This window comes from Pezoporus occidentalis, unplaced genomic scaffold (assembly GCF_034315485.1).
Source record: "Pezoporus occidentalis ecotype Australia unplaced genomic scaffold, CSIRO_AGI_Poc_V1 ctg119, whole genome shotgun sequence".
In the NCBI taxonomy this organism is placed as follows: Eukaryota; Metazoa; Chordata; class Aves; order Psittaciformes; family Psittacidae; genus Pezoporus; species Pezoporus occidentalis.
Genome location: NW_026912983.1, coordinates 1,963,350 through 1,976,428, shown reverse-complemented (window position 1 = coordinate 1,976,428; position 13,079 = coordinate 1,963,350).

Here is a 13,079-nt window from a genome sequence, read left to right as displayed (position 1 = left end):
AATATGGATGGGAAAGGGGCTTTGATACAGGCAGGTGAGCCTAAAAGGCAATCTCATCCTTAAATAAGCATGGGATGCATTAATTTCTGATCTGTATGTAGACAGTGCTTGCTCCAGGGATGAGGGCCACAACATACCTATGTGCTTCTGAACCATCAGCAGGTTTTATTACCTTCAATGAGCCATTAGCCCTGTTTCAGCACCGGGATGGCAGGGACATCACCTGCCTTGGCTAGGAGTCACACAGGAAGCCTGCAAACAGAGCCAAGGGTTCCAGGCCCGCAGCTCTGTGTTCTGAACCACGCTGCCTGCCCGGCCAAGCCTCACTCCCTGCCTCACACAGCCTCCAGCACAGCACATGGCCGTGTGGAACACAAGCTCCAAAACAGTCAGCATACAACATGAAAAAGCATCTCAATTGTTACGGTTTCAGTAAGAGAAAGCCATTCCTCTCAGGGGACAGGCCTGGCTTCGGGTTTTATTCCCCTTTCTGTTACCATGATGTGGACAAAGTTGAAGGCAATGTGAACAGAAGGAACTGTGAATTCCTGCACGGGCGTTTGTTCCAGTTACATTTAACTGCAACCTTCAGCTCAAGTGCAGCCAGTAAACCTGAGCAAACTGGGGTTTCTAATAGCTGCTTGGAAGGCCCCGTTTTTCCTCCTGCCTTTTTCCTTTCTTTAAGCCCTGTGTAACTGCTATGTATGTACAGCCCTAACTCTCACTTGCCTGGGAAGTTTTAAATTATTGATCAGGACAAGAGCTTTCCCTTCACACATATTCCATCTAATCCTTTCATTTACTGTGCTTTTTGCCTGCATGCAAAATGAATGTCATTTCGTCTCATTTCCAAGCTCCAATGTCAAGATCTGTCTTCTTCAGTAACACCACCCACTTGGTGTCAGATGGGGATCCACACAGGGTCTTCCTCCCTGAGCACATCAGGGCTGCTCACCTGTGTGACAGGAAGGAGCTGAAAGAGGTGTTATGCTCAGCAGGGAGAAAAACAACCAGGAAAGACACTTTCCAGACACCCAGTGGTGTATCTACCACGCGGCAAAACATGGGACCACGCTGCCTTTTGTCAGCATGTCAGTGCTGGGTAGTGACATCTGTCCTGCAAGACACCGGAGGCCTGTCCTGCCCCGGGATGTCAGTGCCAAACACTGTTGCCAGGCTACAGCAACACACTCTGGGTCTTCTCCCTTGTGGCTTACACTCATCAGCAATGCCACAACCTTTCCCTACACACATGAGGAGCAGCTGCCTGCAGAGGCCTTTGAACTGCCTGAATAGTTGAGTCATGTCCAGTTCCCTATGTCTCCACACCACAGCCTGGCCAGACAGCAACCTGCATCTCCAGAGAGCATTAGAGCTGAGATGTGCTGCTGTTTTCCTAATGACTTGTGTACTGCAACCCAGAACCCCCAGCCAAGCTTTTCCAGGCTGCTTTCAAACTCTTCCATCACACTGGCTCCTTCATAAGGCTAATCATCTTGGATAGAAGGAGAGGGGAATAGCTGAGCTGGGAGCAATTCCTGTCCAGATGAACCACGACCTTCCTTTGGACTGTGACTAAGTTTCATGCCTCCTTTGCTCCTCTGGCCTTTTAAAAGTCTTCAGGAGGTTTTGCTGGGAACTGGAGTCCTGCTGAGCTGTGCACCTTACAAAGAGACAGGCAGAGCTTGCACAGCAAGCACAGACAAAGCACACTGCAGGGCATGTAACACATAACAGTTTGAGCATGCCATAGAGACCCAGATGAAATGCTACAGCATCTGCTCCCTGTCCATAGTGCCCCAGAGAGAGGGCTTTGCTCCAACCCACAGCCCTGCTTGCAAGAGTGATGCTACAGGGTCTGTTTCACAGCCACACCAGCACTGATGCCTGCTGTGCAACTCACACCCTCTGATCCATTCTTCCCCTGACACCAGCCATCACTTCCCATCCTCACCTCTGCTCATCACCCCTCCTTGCCTGGCAGGCTCCCACAAAGCTGGTCTCCATCAGTATGCACAGCAGCGGTTCCCTGCCTCACCCACACAGGTCATCAGGAGCCTGAAGCTGGCCTCAGAGACCACAGTGCAGTCAACTACTTGACACTACCCCAGTCCTCCCTGGAAACAGACCTGGAGAAATTACCCTGTGTGTACCTGTAAGTCGCTAGATAAAGATGAACAACACCTTTAGAGAACAGCGAGTGACCTATAACTAAAAATAAGCAGAGCTGTAACACCTGCGTCTGGGCAAAGCACTTGGGCTGGAGAAAGAAGGTTAAAGCTCCAGTGAGAAACATTCAGTGTGCCTGCTGCACGGGAATGCTGTCATGTGCCAGGCTGGAGGTAGGAGACATGTCACTGTCTGATTCATGCACCCAAACCCAGAACAGACAAACTTCATGATGCAGAAGCAGCAGGAATATGACCCATTTTTTGACTGATGAACAAGGAGGAACAGGGCCTGGATCTCACCTACCACAGCCTTGACCAAAAGAAATCCAGGGGGATTATCCTTGGTTCTTTGGGTATTGGTCACCCTGAGAGAGACCTAGTCCCAAGCCAAGCTGCTGGTCACCAAGGCTGTTGTGTATCCCAATGCATCCCATGCTCACAGTCAGGGAAGGAACCTGGTGAGAGACATCAAGGACAGCTTCAATGTAAGACTAGCCACCATCAATCACACCATGAGTCAATTGACACAGAGTCCACTGAGCATTCATTTGCCACCTGGAAATCTTTTAATCACAGCTCTGAAGACTGTTTAATAACAGGGATGTTTCTTTACACTGTCTTTCTTAGGAATTAATTCGAGCAGCTTCATTATAAAGAATAAATAACAAAAGGCACATGGCAAAGGACTCCTTGAAAGTCCAAAGGGACAAACTTCTGCTCCTAAAGAGATCCCAGGGAAAAAAAAAGGGAAAAAGAAGAGAGTGTAATGCTTCTGGAGAGATCAGTAACTAATGAAGAGGAAAGCCTCTCCCCAGCACTGCCAATGGAGCGCCATGAATAATTCACAGCTACTAAGGTGAAAAAATGAATAGCAATGCTCCCGTGCCTCCTGGGGCCCTCCCTCCAGGACTAACACAGCTGAGCATGGAAGCTGTTATCCAAGAACTGAAATAAGGCTCCAGAGTATTCCTGAACAGAGCAACATCTCTGTGCTGCTGGATTCAACATGTTGCTCTGCATGGGCTCCCTGCATGGCTCTTGAACATGTCACCTCATTTTCAAGGTCTTGGATGTCCACTTATGAGACAACCCTACTGTCTGACCCTATGCAGGCCAAGCACTGGAGGAAATAACTCCATCCAGAGGGATTGGTTATGGAGCAGATGGTTGGCTTCTGACATTTTTCTCCACTGTGTTCCAGGCATCTCCTCTCTGCAGCTCAGTGAGCCAGGTCTTTTTGGTGAGAGCTCCCACTCTGACAGATAGGTCTGAAAGCTCCATTTAGCTGAGCTGCATCACAGCGGTTTATTCTTAAATAACAACACATCACCCTCTTTAGCCCCTTCCATTCCCACACCTCGGAATGCTTCAACCTTCCTAACAAACGTAACCGAGGTAATTAAAGGCCGATGATCCATTGAGGTAAGAGAGTTAAGAGATGCCCAAAGACACCACTGAAATGCATGCACCTCTAGATGGTACCAGGAGCTAGGAGGATAACACAAATCAGTTACACAGGTGTATTTTGCCCCTTTTAAGTTTTTGACCCAGTCAGGATGTTCTCAAACTATACTACTTGATACTGAGTTTCCACCATAAATACTATGAACAACTTTTGCACTGCAATTGCAGGAATTAGACTTCCTTGCTATTCTGATGACAGGCAAGAAGAGACTTCCCAAATCCTGGGGATTAGATGTGCCAAAACCAATACATGTTAACTGACAACAGAGCTGGTATTGTCTCCTGGCAACTCTTGGGACAGCCTGGCTTCATATTCTTCACTTGGTTGCATGTCTCTGAGGGTTAGTGCATCCTGCCCATCCAAGTTAAAAATCCAAGCAGTGTTCTGGACATGGAAGAACATACCACTATCAAAGCTGTTCACATGCTTTTACTACACCAAGTGAGTAACGCAGGAACATAACACACAGGAGCTAACTTTAGAGTTTGTTTCTGTCCCTCCTGGCACTGTGGTCCATGCACACTTTGCACACCCCAGCAGGCCGGGACTGACAGCTTCCCCTCCCCTTATCTCTGCTCTCCACTTTCTCCAGCAATGACTGCAGGCAAATCCAGCTCACCCTTTGCCATAGATCAGAGCGCTGAGAGCCAGGACAGGCAGCAGGCAACTGGGATGTCCTAGAGCCCAGCTGCCAGGCTCAGCCCATCCCCTGTGCCAGGGAAAGCATCAGCCTTCCAACACAGATGATCGCCTGTGCAAAGCAGTTTCCACAGGGAAGTGGGAAATGAATTCCTCCCTGATCCCCCTCTGAGCTCAGCTTATCCCTGAAGCATGAGATTCAATTACCCTTATCATTATTGTAGCTTGCTTCACTAGGAATGTTATTAGCGGTGATGAAATTATCCAGCCCTGGTTTATGCTGCAGAGAAATGCAGGAGGCTCCTCTGACAGCTGGGAAGGAGCAGGGTTCATATCTCCAAGTGCCACAGCAGCCACCCCAAAGGCAGCCCAGGACAGTGGCCTCAATTTATGCCACACACCTCTGTCCCACAAGTCACCACCTGAGGACCAGAAGCACTACACTCATGTGAGCTGTGACTCCCAGGTCTTTGCAGCAACACAGGTACACAGACCTGGCTATTGACAGCACGATTCCCAGTCCCATCCCTTCTTTAAGCTCTGGCCCAAGCAGGGCTTTCCCAAGTTACACTGCTTGAAATGAGGAGTTTCATTCCTCAGTATCACAACTGATCCTTGATCTGTAATTGTGCTGCTCACCGGGGCTGCCACACAGAGAGGCAAGGAAAGCAGGAGCTGAACACGCAGGGCCACAGGGACCTGGAGATTCTTACAGTGCACACGGAGGGACACTGAGGGAGAACAGTCAGCGCTCCAGAGCCACTTACCAGGCACTATCTGTACTCAGAGAAGAGCAGCCGTGTCCACCCCACAGGCAAGGCAGCAGACTGGCCTCGGGCACACAGCATTTAGGGTTGCCTCAGCTTCACCCCTGCCTCAATTATAGAGCAAACTCCACCAGTGTTTCATTGTGCCTGCATGACACAGATGCAGAGTGCCAGGCACCAGAGGCTTTGCAGAGCAGCGCTTAACTCCCTGTATGACACAACTAGCACACTGCTTCCCTGCCTCTGCTGCTCTCCTGGGGAGAGACCTGGAGCACTTCTCAGCACAGGCAGCCCCAAGCAACAGCAGCTCCCAGGAGCCATAAGGACTTGCAAACCAAGCTCAGTGTGTCAGCAACCAGCACAGTCAGTAAGAGAGAAGAAAATCAAGGCAGAGCCATTCAGGAGAGAGCTAAGTTTGAGCCAAACCAGTAATTCCCACCATGCCCTTTAGGGTCCTCTTTTGCTAGGTTCAGGTTTAAGCTGAGTTGGAAACAGCCTCAGCCTTGCTTGGAAGAAGCAAGTAAGGGGGAACTCATGTTCCAAGGAGGTTTGGGATGCTCTCACAAAATGGGAGCATACATCAGTAAAAGGATAGGAAGGAGAGCTGTGGGCCTGCAGGTGAATGCAGCAGTGCATGAGTAAGTCCACCGGCTGTTATACTATGGGAAAACACATCATGCATGGTTCAGGAGCAGGACAGCAATGGAATACAGGTGGAGTAACACTGCAGGAGTGCAGCACGGGTTCACACAGGGAGAACAGAGGCGCAGCGCAGTCAGTGCACAGGCACAGCTATCCACTCTGGAGCTGGAGTACAACCAGCCCCATTCTGACAACACCACGCAGTATACACCAAGATGTATGTGACCAGTTATGTCAGCCAGGCCTGATTTCTAGGCTTATGCATAAGGTTTTGCCATCGGAAAGTTGGTATGGAGCAGAGGAGTGAAAGCAGGCAGGCTTGTACACAGACACCTGATCAGCCACGGAACAGATGGGGTGCTCAAGTCCAGGTGTTGTTGCCTTTGGAAGCACAGTGTTGTGTCTGTGCATGTAGGCACACAAAATGACACTGCAGAGGAGCAGCATGTTGGGCATCCTATGCACAAATCTGTGCCGGGGGAGTTCAGAGTCTCACATCCACAGTCCCTGGCTTCCCTCTGCACACTCAGCATCCCCTGAAGGGGCTTCCCCTTCTCCCGCTAACTCCAATCCCTCCTCAGCTCCTTCTCCCTTTAGAGCAAGTTTTGAATTCATCACTGTTTTGAAGAAAGCAGTTAAAGAACAAAGCAGAACTGATAGCTAAATTAAACCTGCTGAGAGCGCTTGTTTAATTGAAAATGCCATCTGTAATTTAAATGTCAGAGCTGGGATGGTTATTAAAATCCTCCTTGATTACTGCGCCTCATTTCACAGTTTCAAAACAGACACGAAAAAGCTGCAAATGGGCCATGTAACAGCAGAACCAAGCAATTAATAACACACACACCCCCCCCAGCACCCACCAGCGGCGGCCAGGCCAGCTCAGTCCTGCCCCACAGCCACTGCTCCTTCTCTCTTTATCCCTACCAAGGCTGGCTCTTGTCTCTGCCCACTGCCAAACCTGCCTCCCCTCTCGGAGGGGATCACAATCATAGAATGGTTTGGGTTGGAAAGGACATTAACATCATCCAGTTTCAACCCGCTGCCATCGGCAAGGACACCTCACACGAGACCAAGGCTCTATCCAGCCTGGCCTTGAACACTGCCAGTGCTCAAGGATGGATGCATTCATCTCTCTAGGTCCAGAAGGCAGGAAGCCCTCTGATGACTGGGTAGAGCGGGGTCCTCTCCAGAGGTCTGGCTGCATCCTGGAGCAGCAACCCTCTGTGTCCCTGCTCTGGCTGCATCTGTTTCTTGCTGCCTGCTCTCCTCTCCTGCCATCAACAAACCCACTGGCACCCATAGGGTGCTGCCCTGCTGTCATCCACCCATGGCTTCCTTGCTTCTGTATGCAGTGCTCTCTGCCTTGCAGCCAGCTCTTACCAAGGCAAGGAGGAGAGGTGGCGGCTGGTGGAGCGGGAGGAAAAGGGACAAGCTCATGCCTGTATCAAGGTCAGAGAAAACAGTGTCTTATCCTGCTCCCAGCTAGGTTACTACCAGCTCTGATGCAGAGGAGGATAGAAAACAAATCAGCAGCTGCTGAAGTAGCAGCACCAAAGGCAGGTTTGCATTAAATAAGCATCATCCATCATTCCAAGAGTACAGTTAATAAACCACGGGGCCTCAGTGAATTAGAGCAGGAGCCAGAGGAGCATGGAGGTCACCATGAGCACATGGTGCAGTTTATCTCCTGCCTGTTCCCCTCTCCTGGGGCAGGAGAGCAGCCAGTACCCCCACTGCTTACTGCCAGGAAGAGGACTTGCAGCAGCAGAGCTGGCTTCACACTCAAACCCATCACCAACCTTGGGGACAACAGCACACTGGTCAGGCTGGGGGTGCCCCAGTGCCACCAGCACATCCACATGCCATGTAGACCCCCCTTTTCTGTACGGGTACTGTGTGAAAGGGCTTGTTAAACTAACCAGTGGGGCACTGGGAGCACAACTAATGAGTCATTAATGGGCATGGTGAGAGCTGGAGATTTTAATGAGTACCTGGACACAGCACTATTGCCAGCTGCCTCTTTCCGGCTCCCCACCTGCTATTTTACCATTAGGTTTAGTCTGAGGTGGTGATGGGTGGATGAAATCCATCACTCCTCCTTCTGCTCCTGGTATTAGGGAAGAAGGAGCAACGAAACCAGTGCCAAGAGCTGATTCCCTGACAAACTGTTACATCCAGCTGCGGCAGCACACACCAGCACTGCAGAGCAGCACTTGATGGGGTTTTGCACACAACTCCCCCCAGCCTTGACCCTCCTGCTTGGTTTTGATTTGATTCCTCGGCTTCACAATGCAAAGAACATAAAAGGAAATAATTGAGAAACTAGAAAATGCATCAAGAGATAAGCTGGGACAAAGAGTAATGAGTACTGCCCCTCAGCAACTCTAAGGCCACTGTAATTAGATGGTAAAGCACTCTGCTTTATGTAAAGAAAACAGTGAGTGCAGATTCCTGTTACAGAAAGCTCAGCCCACATTAAAAAAAGCAGTAATTAAAACCATAATAAGCTATAACAATTAATGAAACCTTTCAACTGCATCTTCAGGCTGGAGCATCACAAATGGTAATTTCTAAAGACAAACTTACCAGGACACTATAAATGGAGAAAGGCATCACTGGGGAAGGGTCTGCTGGCAGTCAGTACCAGGGGCAGATCTCGGCTATCAACCTGTCAGTCACCAGTAACACTCAAACCCTTCAGCAGTGTTCAGGGAGCATGAGGTGGGCAGGGGCAGGATCCTCCAAGCAGCCTGGCACAGCATATTCCCCAAACCAGGCACAGTTTGGAAAGGCCATATAGGAACAGCCCACACACCTCCACGCTGGCAGAACCCCAGCTTTAGCATCCCAAACACACAGTCCCCACAAGTGCTTTCAGTAATCAGAGGTTCAAAAGTAAATTAAAAGCAATTTCTCTGTATCATAGCTCAGAGGGGGAGTTTGAGAGCCTTGTGAGAGAACTAGAGCTCCATCAACCTGGCTTAAAACACGGCACTTACAGACAGGTATGTTGTTGAGGAGGAAAAGGGCTGTCAGAAAGAAGGGAGGTATCTCCCCAGCACGTTGATCTCCATCTGCCCAGCAGCAGTCCCATGCTACACATTTTAAACCTGGGGACTGTGGCAGGTGACAAATGGTACATGTTAGATCTCATAGATTTAATGAGTAGGGCTCACACAAAGCCAGGCTGGACTAGAAGAATGCAAAGATACACACAGCTTCCCAGCGCTAGTATCTCTAGGTGTGTAGTAAATCACATCGAGGCAGAGGTATCTCAGCATCACAAAGGCTACCACGTCCACAGGATTCACCTGCAAATACTTGCTTGAGGGCACAGCTTTCCTCTTGCTAGTTTGCCAAGGAGCAACTGCACCCCTGTGGCACACAGCAACTAATGAATGTATGGGGAAACGGGCATGGAAGACAAATGGGCTTTTTCACCCCTTTCCTATGCATTTCTAGACTTGTTGCTCTACAAAATATACTCCCTTTGTTCTGGGTGAAAAAGTCCTTTCTTTTGGGGTAGGCAGACTCCGGAGAGCCATAAAATCCCAGATTTCTTTCTGCATCAGCTATTCCATGCAACATTAAATCAGGATAGTTGCTAATACTCCAGAGTAATTGTCTCCTCCTTTCTAAGGAGTTAAGTAGTGGCATTGAATGAAGCAGAATAGATTCTATTACTTAAGGTCAGGATAGGAGTCTGCAAGTTGACCTGACTTGGCTTAAGGATGACAAAGGCTCACTTCCAGCTGTAACAGTGAGCATTGCTCTCCCCTGGCACCCATTGACTTGAAGGAAGTGAATTCTTCTGCCATGAGAGGAGGATTTCAGAGACAAGTTTGATTTGGAGTGTAACTGAGTGCTCTGGCTTCAGCCCAATGAAGCACTTGCAGCCCCGATGAACTGTAATCACAGGTAAGTCCCAGGGAGATGCCCCAGCGTTATTTTGCGATTTACTACTACCATTTGTGAGTAGAAGAACGCTAAATTAAATACTCAAACCAGTACTAAACAATAGGTTCTGCAGTCAGAAACTGCAGTACAAGGAAGGAAACCAGAGCTGGTTGTTCAAGGCTACCCAGAGTCAGCACCAGAGCCAACAGCAGGCACACAAATCAGCCTCCTTCTGACAGCCTACCAGCCCCAATGCCTCCCCTAGGAGAGGGGAGGGTTAGGGTTCATAGGTTTCATTGTCGTCATCTCTCATGGCAGACCTCAGAACAGCTCACACAGAGGAAGAAAGAAAGGTCCAGAATCCAAGCCCTCTCAAGTACCAGCTGCCCCAAATACAGAAACACTGCAGAACCACTGGGCCAGTGGCACACATTAGGCACCAGGCATTGGGGCACTACAATGCCCATAAGAGCACACTTAGATCCCAGTGTGACTCAGTAATTCCACAGCCAGTATTCCCCATGCAGCTCATGGACCTGGATTTCTATCAGGGAAACCAAGGCACACAATAGTAGCAGTCCCCCCACAGACATGCAGCACGTGAATGCCCAAAGAAGTGGTGAACGCTTCATCCCTAGTAGTGTTCAAGGCCAGGCTGGACAGAGCCTTGGGTGCCATGGTTTAGCGCGAGGTGTCCCTGCCCATGGCAGGGGGTTGGAACTGGATGATCTTGAGGTCCTTTCCAGCCCAAACCATTCTGTGATTCTATGATGTGCAGAGCTTACATTATTAAAGAGGCCTCTGGAGTCCTTCTTCAGCCCACCAGGCCACAGCTGCCAACACACACAAGGACATTCCTGCCACATCACATCATATCACCTCTGCAGTCAGCACCTTGCTTCGATTACAGCACATTGAGCAGCTTAGCTTCAGGAAGTCCTGCCCCTGAATCAGAGCATGGGGACAACTTCAACCAGCTCAGCGTCTTCAGAAAGCCTTTACTCCATGTTCCAGAGCAAAACTAGAAATGTATAACTGGTTAAGTCTTACAAGAGCAGAGACTAGATAGCAAGAAATGTCAGGTTCAGGTATCTACAGCACCACTGCCTGTATGTTACTGAAGGGGTTTTATTTCAGATTTGGAATACGTGCTCTTCAGAGTCTGATCTCAGCAGCAAAGGTGAATTATTCCTGAAGTTATTTTAACTCACTCCTGTGCACTGTATATGGTTCTATCTCTTTTATTATAACTTTTGAGAGAAGCCAAGCTGAATACCTGCCCAGGTGCAGAATGGAAAAATCCTTAGAGTATGTTTTAGGATAGCTTAAGCATTTTTCCGTTCTGCACCTGAGCATGTATTTACATGATGGATTCATTACATCTCACTGAGTGAAGGATGGCACATTTTAAGAACACTTATAAATATGTATTCACCTGATCGACTGGAAGAGCTAATGTATGTTTAAAAAGGTCCCTAATTATGAATTTACAAGTTCTTTCCAATTTATCCCTAAGGGATGGGAGAAGATTTGAGCATCTGGGGCTACAGGGGGATTATACACAGGATTACAGATGCTTCTGAACCCAGTAGGAAGGTTCACATGCATACAATGGATAAAAAAAAAACATTTGTGAGACTGTTTCCTCTCTTCCCCCAGCATCTCTGAGCAAGGCCACCTTTTCTTAGCAAAGACACTAACAGAACCACAGCCCAGCTCTCCTTCTCAGCAAGCCACACAATTAGAGCATTGCCATACTTGCAGGCCTTCTCTTCCTCATTTGTTGTAATCAGAGATGCTGCTGCTGGCAGGGGATAGCACGCTGACAGCAGAGAGCAAGGGAAAAAAGCCAGAGTCGCACACAAAGCATTCCAAGTTTCTCCCATCCCTTCTCTTCCCCTTTTCAAAGGGGATTCTGGCCCAATAGTCTCAGCTCTGTGACTCCAAGGGCAGTTTCCAAGTTCTGCTCCTGCTTCTTTCCAAGTACTTCTCCCATATTTCACAGGCAACTCAACCCAAGGCAGAGCAAGCAGGTCAATGCCAGGGGAAAGCTCCAGAGTTGCACAACATGACCAAAAGGGACTTATTCTTTCAGAACAGAAACTGCTCAGGCCATTCCTCTCCCCCTTTTCCTTCTTGGGGCACATTCACCTATCACAGAATCAGACTGGTTTGCATAGGAAAGGATCTTAAGACCATTCAGTTCCAGCCCTGGAACAGCATGGTCAGTGAACACCTTCCCTGAACAGCCCTGGGCAGGGCCTCCTTCCACTAGAGCAGCTTGCTCCAAGCCCCATCCAACCTGGCCTTGAACACTGCCAGGGATGGGGCAGCCACAGCTTCTCTGGGCACCCTGTGCCAGCGCCTCAGCACCCTCACAAGGAAGAGCTTCTGCCTTAGATCTAACCTGAACTTCCCCTGTTTCAATTTGAACCCATCACCCCTTCTCCTATCACAACAGTCCCTGATGAAGAGTCCCTCTCCAGCATCCTTGTAGCCCCCTTCAGACACTGGAAGCTGCTCCGAGGTCTCCACGCAGCTTCTCTTGTCCAGGCTGAACAGCACCAACGTTCTCAGCCTGCCTCCATATGGCAGGTGCTCCAGCCCCTGCTCATCCTCATAGCCTCCTCTGGACTCACTCCACCAGCTCCATGTCCATCTATTTTCCTCTCCTCCAGGAGGTGGGGAAGCAACACCCAGGATATGCAGCAACTCTACCTCCTAGCATGCTCCCTGCTCCCTGCAGTGAGACCCTCGGCTTGCACAGGAGAGCTGGACCCTGAGGATCAACCAGTTTCAGATTCCTGTAGGAATTACATTCCCCCTCCTTCTGATTTGTGCTTTCTATTTGTGCATCTCAGTCAAACCCAGATTTTCTTTCCTTCCAAATTTCCTGGAGATGCTGCAGCTTCTAATTAACCGGAAAAGGCTTTTTTATTCCTCACAACTCTCCAGTTGTGAATAATGACACCAGCTCATAAATGAAAATTGTCTTTCTATTTAAATTCTGTAATTTAGGGTGGGTAAATGGGGAGAAAAGCAAGCACAGAGCGGAGGCCCTTGGGTCATTTGCAACTTATTAATTTCAAGCAGAGCTCTTAGCTTGCTTATTAACACTGAGGATACTGCAATGGAATTTAATGGCCAGGATATTAATTACCTTGCAGACTTGCATATATAGAAAATGCTTTATTTTCATGTTACAAAGCAGTAATAGCAAGGGGATCGCTCACCAATCTCAGCTCTGGTCATAGCAACAACCACATGGGGGATGCTCTAAACCCTGAGCCTAGCACTATGCCTAAGCAGGGCACCCTGTGCCAGTGAACTGCCTCTGAACAGCTGGATCCTACCACCTCTTCCCAAAATGAGACAGCCTGGAAGAAACCCACAGCTCCCCACTTCACAGCTGAAGCTGGTATGCACATAAAACCACACTGGGTATGCCTATGACAGTGTCATCTGCCTCTGCTGATGGAATCACTCTGCACACAA